At 50.7% G+C, this 7,497-nt stretch overlaps 1 pseudogene; it reads right to left on the reverse strand.

Annotated features, from left to right (window-relative positions):
• Positions 1-1,623: 1,623 nt before the first annotated feature.
• LOC132594164 (ATP synthase subunit g, mitochondrial pseudogene) lies at positions 1,624-4,161 on the reverse strand (annotated as a pseudogene).
• Between the last annotated feature and the right edge of the window lie 3,336 nt (positions 4,162-7,497).

The following is a 7,497-nucleotide window of genomic DNA, read 5'->3' on the forward strand; positions in this document are numbered from 1 at the left end:
AGGAAGATGGCAGACGGCCTCTCCGCCACGTATGAACAGATGAAGAGAAACATGTATTGAGCGTGAACCAAACTTCTCGCATTGTGCTTGATATTTTATAGATGAGTCATTTCTCCCCAAAACCCTAGGAGGCAGACAATGTGTGACATCATATGGATACGGAAACAAGCTCAGAGGCGTTGGGTAATTTGCCCCAAGTTACACAACTAGTAGGGTGTGGAGCTAGGACTACAAACTTTGTCCTGGACTGAATGTTGGTGTTCCCCCAAATTCATATGTTGGCATCCCCCCAAATTCATATGTTGGAGTCCCACCAAGTTCATATGTTGGACTCCCCCCAAATTCATATGTTGGAGTCCCCCCAAATTCATATGTTGAAGCCCTAACCCCCAAGGTGAGAGTATTAGGAGGTGGGGCCTTTGGGCGGTAAGCAGGTTTAGCTGAGGTCATGAGGGTGGGGTCCTCATGGTGGATTAGCCCCTCTATTACTAGAGCACTCTCTGTCTCTGTCTCACTTTCTCTCTCCCCTTGTGAGTACACAAGGAGGGGGCAGCCATCTCAAGCCAGGAAGGGAGTCTTCACCAAGAACCAAATCCACTGGTACCATGATCTTGGACTCCCCAAGATGTGGTGTTTTGTTACCGCAGCCTGAGCTGACTGAGACAGACTTCAGAGCGTTTCCCACTGCTTCCAGATCCCTTGGGAGTCTAAGAGCAGAAGGTGGAAGGGCGGGGGGAATGTTCAACCATCTTTTTCTTCTGTTCAGACCAGCTCATCAGGCCAGGAAAGGAAACAAGGGTTGGGAGGGAAAACAATTAGTAACTTAAAATATGCATTTTCCTCCTCATTTTTAAGTCTTAGGGTGAGGGGTATAGATGGAGCGCAAGAAGGCACCCCTGATCTGGTCCTTGCTGGTCTGCCCTCACCAGAGCTGAAAACAGGGTGACTGTTCACAGGATAGGTGAGGCTCTAAGGGCTTGGGCAAGACCCTCATTACTGCTTCTAGGCACCCGTTCTCCCACCCATCCCACCAAAGGAGGAGGATGGGCCAGAGCAGGGCTCCTCATGCATTAGAATCCTTGTGGTGCTTTGCAAAGAATATTCTTTTTCCTTCACATGGGTATTTCCCACTTTCTCTCTTCCATGAGGTTCCAGAACCAGCTATTATAGCCAATGAGCTTTCTTTATATCTTTTTAATTTTTAAAATTTTATTGTGGTAAGAACACAGCACGAGGGGACTTCCCTGGTGGCACAGTGGTTGGGAATCTGCCTGCCAATGCAGGGGACACAGGTTCGAGCCCTGGTCCGGGAAGATCCTCCACATGCCGCGGAGCAACTAAGCCCATGTGCCACAACTACTGAGCCTGCGAGCCACAACTACTGAGCACACGTGCCACAACTACTGAAGCCCGCCAGCCTAGAGCCTGCGCCCGCAACAAGAGAAGCCACCGCAATGAGAAGCCCGCACACCATAATGAAGAGTAGCCCCTGCTCTCTGCAACTAGAGAAAGCCCGCACGCAGCAACGAAGACCCAACACAGCCAAAAATTAACTAATTAATTAATTTAAAAAATAATAAAATAAATTAAAAAGAAGAACACAGCATGAGAGCTACCCTCTGAAGTTTTTATGTATACATTATACACATAAAATGTACTAAGCAGACCTTTAGGACTTACTCGTCTTGCTGAACTGAAATCTTCTGCCTGTTGATCAATAACTCATTTCCCCCTCCCCCAGCCCCTGGTGACCACGATTCCACTCTTTGATTCTATGCATTTGACTACTTTAGATAACTCATATAAGTGGAATCATCCTTCCGGAACTGGCTTATTTCACTAAAGCATAATGTCTTCAGTGTTAATCCATGTTGCTGCATGTTGCAGAATTTCCTTCTTTTTAAGGCTGAACAGTCTTCTTGTGTGTGTTTGTGTATCCTGTCTTCTTTATCCATTCATCTGTTGATGGACATGTGGGTTGTTTGTACATCTTGGCTATTGTGAATAGTGCTGCAGTCAACATAGGAATGTTAATATCTCTCCGAGATTCTGATTTCAGTTATTTTGAATAAATACCCCGAGTGGGACGGCTGGATCACAGGGTTCTACTTTTAATGTTTTTTTTTGACACACTGTCTCATTTTATTCAAATACCAGTCTGCTCACACATGGTCCAAGAACACCCAAATAATAAAACAGATATAATCACATGTTAAAGATTGGTCTTCAAACATCATAGCCAATGATGCCACGCTTGTCTATGATCTTGACAACATAAAACCACCACCACACACCTCAGGGGCCACCAAACCATTGAGCAGAGCTTGCTTAACTGTGAGCTGTTGGAAGCTACCAGTTTGAGCACTATTGACAAATTTTTTTCAAGCTCTGAATAGCTGTAGGGAACCCAGCAAGGTTGGAGGAAGCAGCTCAACCTTGGCAGAGTGGCAAAATGTGGCCAATCAAGGCTTTGAGAAAGTCACAGCAGCATTGACCAGTGCCGGGACCTTCTCTGCGTGGTTACGGACAAACTGGGCCATGGTTCTAGGACGGAAAGTCCATCGTCCTGACTGGCCGGCTGAATGTCACTGCCAGGAAGGCTATTTTTAATTTCTTGAGGAACCTACGTACTGTTTCCCACAGCAGCTGCACCAATTTATATTCCCACCGACATGCACAAAGTCCACAACTACTGAGCCTGCGTTCTAGAGCCTGCGAGCCACAACAACTGAGCCCACGTGCCACAACTACTGAAGGCCGCGTGCCTAGAGCCCGTGCTCCACAACAAGAGAAGCCACTGCAGTGAGAAGCCCGCGCACCACAATGAAGAGTAGCCCCCGCTCGCTGCAACTAGAGAAAGCCTGCGTGCAGCAACAAAGACCCAATGCAACCGAAATTTATAAATAAATAAATTTTAAAAAATGCCAATTCTTCCGAAGGTAGTTTATAAATCTAACATGATCCAAATAAAAACACTCAGAGGCATTTTTTTTTTCTCGAACTAGACAAGCTGAGTCTAAAGTTTACGTTGAAAACATAAACAAGCAAGAAGAGCCAGGACGAGTCGAGAAGGGAGAGCGATGGGGGAGGTACAGCCCCATCAGATGTCCTAAGCTGCTGTGAAGTCTCAGGAACCACCCCCGCGTGCCTAGCACGGGCCCATGGACGTAAAGTGGAGAAATAGGACCCCACCATACTGAAACTCAGTGTACAAAATGCATCCTCTCAGATCTAAGAGCTGACAATGGATAATTTGTTTTTGTTTGGCTGTACCACATGCGTGGCATGCGGGATTTCCCGAACAGGGATAGAACCCACGCCCACTGCAGTGGAGGCGCTGAGTCTTAACCATTGGACCTCCAGGGAAGTCCCTGACAATGGATCTTTTAAGAAATACTATCTGAGCAACTGGGCAGCCATCTGGAAACAAAGAGAGATGGATCCAAGCTCTCACTGATCACCAGGACAGCCTTCAAACGGATCAAAGATTTAAATTAAAAAAAAATGAAAATATTGGATGAATTCCCTTGCCCTCAACAAGAGTCGTGGGTGGGCACAGGGCTGCCCAGGAGTAGGCTGGACTCCGAATAAATTACCAGGTGTGGGAGCTAGCACTGATTAACCCACATTATCCTGTGCAATCCTCAGATGGTTTATTGACCTCAGTTTCTTGACCGGAGGCTTAGAAAGGTAACTTGTTTAAGGTTACTGATCTGGTTACTAACTCTCAAAGCGACCCGTCCAAGGCCACCCCAGAGTCTGGAGTCCTCACCGTGGCTCCACTGCTCCCGGCTGCAGATAAGATTGACCACCACCGGCAAGCGGGTCATGGAAGCAGGGCATCGGGCTTGATGGAGGCAGGAGGGTGGGCTCACAGGACGGGTCAAGGAGTGGTCCTGTGTTCGGAGTTTGGAGACTGTGGTGGAACCAGCGTTCACGGGGAGCAGGTCAGGAAATTGAGCAGATTGGCCTCAGATCAGAGAGAACGGTGGATGCTGGTGAAAGCCAGGGACCCTCAGAAGGGTTGGAGGCCAAAGAGTTGGAGGACTGGACCAGGCTCAGACTGTGAAAGGCCTTGAACGCCAAAATCATAATCAGTACCGGTCCCGTCACATGAAAGTTTGTAAGACATCTACAGATGCAATCCCGCTGGATCCTCAGGCCAACCTGGTGACATGGGCTTGTTTTTTTTTTTTAAATTAATTAATTAATTTTTGGCTGCGTTGGATCTTCATTGCTGCACGCGGGCTTTTCTCTAGTTACGGAGAGTGGGGGCTACTCTTCGCTGCGGTGTGCAGGCTTCTCATTGCGGTGGCTTCTCTTGTTGCAGAGCACGGGCTCTAGGTATGCGGGCTTCAGTAGTTGTGGCTCACAGGCGCAGGCTCAGTGGTTGTGGCACACGGGCTTAGTTGCTCCGCGGCATGTGGGATCTTCCCGGACCAGGGCTCGAACCCGTGTCCCCTGCATTGGCGGGAGCATTCTTAACCACTGCGCCACCAGGTAAGTCCCAACATGGGCTTGTTTGAAAACAGATGAATGAAGGGAGCAGAGGTTAAGGGCCCTGCCCAAGGCCACGCAGCCTGGAATAAAGCCCTGGGTCTCGTGACTCCAAGCTCACTGTCTCTGACCTTGCAGCATACCTACGGGCCAGGAGTATGCACTTTGTCCTCTCAACAACCTGGCAGCGGAGGAAGGTCTCTCAGAAGAAGAGGGAAGGCGTGCTAGGCAGTCTGGGTACAACCGGGACCTGCAGGAAAAGAGCAGGGTGGAGGTCGAGGGGCCTGGGGGAGTATGGCCACAGGGGCCGTTTCCTGGACGCCCAGCTGCCCCCGCGCTGTGCAGCCCTGGTTTGCCCCCTGCCTCTCTGGCCTCTTCCTCGTCTCCTTTGCTGCTTCCTCGTCCAGTCCCCAGGGCCCGGCCCCGAATTCTGCCCTCTTCCCTCTTTTGAGGAGAGCGGGTGAGGGCTCACCCAGGGCGAGGGCTTCAGGACCACTTCCACACCCACAACCCTGATCCCTTGCTCAGTCTTGTCTCCTGAGCTCCAGGTGACCACGTTCTGCTGCTCCAGACGTTTGCCACAGACACCAAAGGCAACTGGTCCACCCTCCCTCCCCACTGCACGCCAGCTCGCCCTCCTCCAGGGCTCCCTGTCTCAGTCGACAGCAACCTCAGGGCCCCTGCTGCTCAAGAAGGATCCGAGGGTCATCTCTACCCCTCCTTTTCCTTGACCCCCATGTCTTGCCAACCGGTCCTCCTACATATGACTCAGATCAACCAGTTTCTCTTCGCTCCCCCTGCCACCCACCTGGCTCGGCAGGACAACTGCTCACCAGGGGGTCTCTTCCGTGGCCCCCTTTCTCCACTCTTCTAGCCAAACAGCACTGTGTCTGCTCCTCTGCTTCAAACCCTCCAGGGTGTGTCTCATAAAACCTTGCACGTGAATGTCTGCAGCAGCATCGTTTACGGCAGCCAAAGCGTGGAAACAACCCCAATGCTCATCACTGTACGAACGGATAAAAAAGACAGGGTGTCTCCATACCAGGGAGTGCTATTCGGCTGTAAGAAGGAATGACGTTCTGGTACGTGTCACCCCATGGATGAGCCTTGGAAACACGATGCTGAGTGAAAGAAGCCGCCACAAAAGGCCACGTATTTATGATCTCGTTTATGCAAACAGTTCTGGACTGCCTATTCTGGACTGCCTATTCTGACAGGCAAATCCGTAAAGACAGAAAGTAGACTGGTGGCGGCCAAGCGCTGGGAGGGGCTGGAGGAAGATGGCAAGTAACTGATAATGGATACATGGTTTCCACTTTTTCCATGAAAAAGTTCTAAAATTGACCGCATAACCTGTGAATATTAAACACCGCTGAATGGTCTGCTTTAAGTGGGTGACTTGTGGGACTTCCCTGGCGGTCCTGTGGTTAGGACTCCGAGCTTCCACCTCAGGGGGCACAGGTTCGATTCCTGGTCTGGGAACTAAGATCCCACACGCTGCATGCTGTGGCCAAATAAATAATGGGTGGCTTTAGGATAGTAAATTGTATCTCAGTAAAGCTATCCTTGAAAACAAAAACAAAAAATCCCAACCCTCCCAGGGTTGCCCACTTCCAGCTCCTTCTGTGGCTACATGGCCCTGCTTCATCTGGCCGCTGCCTCGGGACTTGGTTGGAGGGAGGTGCCTATAACCCCTGAGCCCCAGAGTAAGAAGTGTCCAAAGGAACACACATTCTGTGAGTACACAACCTCTCCTTGCTCTCCTGTGAAAAACAGATCACATCTATTTTTCTATGTCTCTCAGATCCAACCTGGAGAATTTGCATAACATGTAAATCCAGTGTCTTAGGAGTTACATCCCGCACGCGTAAATACAATTCCTCGCTCACCGTTCCTAGTTATCCAGGCACTTTGGAAAAGCCAGACGTTCTGACTTGAAGGTCACCTACTGTAAGCAGGTCAAGGGGACAAGTGTTGAGGAAAGGCAGACCACTGTGCCCATCCCCTTTCTCCTTCCATGTGTCACCTCAGCAGCTCCAGCGCGGCACTGACTCAGAGCGCTGGGGAGGAGCTGTCACCACCGCCCCTCCACAATCATCCTTGAAGACGAGCTTCTGTTGCCATCTCCCAGGTCGCCAGGTGTGAAGAAGGTCGGAGGGCTGCTCTGGGAGGAGCTCAGGGAGCAGGCCGCAGGCCACTCACCCACCAGAGCTTTCAGTCGTCACAGGCAGCCGAGCCAGCCCACTACATCCCACGGTGCAGTCTCCCCAAAGGCGCTCCCACCCAGACGCCTTCCCCCGCCAGAAATGACAGACCCAGGGCTGGAGGGGGACACAGACACCAAGAAACTTGTGACCAAACTGGTAGTGCAAAAGCAGCCATTTTCCCATTAATTCTGAAGCTATTCTGAGGCCATGAGTCAAAACAGGGCAAAAAGCCTTAAGGAGGCTGACAGTCACTGCCTGAAGTTTTCACTTCAATGGCCCCTTCTGGAAACTTCTGCTGGCTTCTGCTCGGTCAGCCTGGGTGGACCCTGAGCCCAGTGGCCTCCAGCAGGGCAGCGCTGGGTCAAGCTCTGTCTCGCGGTCACTGCAGAGAAGGGGAGAAGTGGAGATTCTCTCATCCAAGCGGGGCAGCCACAAGCGAGGAAGCGTGCTGGGGCTCTGTGTAAGAACAGGATCAAGAACGTAAGTGGAAATTCCTTGGGTTTGGTTTCTTTCCTGTTCTCTCTCTAAACGAGTCTTATTTGACCTCCTGTAGCCAGCTCTATGGGTGGTGACAGGCCCAGTGTCACCCCGAGGCAGCCCGCTGGGCCAATGAGTTTGCTGTAACGAGTTGGGACACTGAGACTCCTTCAACATGGCTTATTCTGTCCTTCTGTCCTTTATTTATTTAGGTGGGAGGAGGGGACGAGAACCAAGCCAGCCGTGCTTAGTCCTTACGAGGCACTGAGACTACACCAGTTTTCAAACTGCGGCCTGTGGCTTCTGTCGGGAACAC

This window comes from Globicephala melas, chromosome 20 (assembly GCF_963455315.2).
Source record: "Globicephala melas chromosome 20, mGloMel1.2, whole genome shotgun sequence".
In the NCBI taxonomy this organism is placed as follows: Eukaryota; Metazoa; Chordata; class Mammalia; order Artiodactyla; family Delphinidae; genus Globicephala; species Globicephala melas.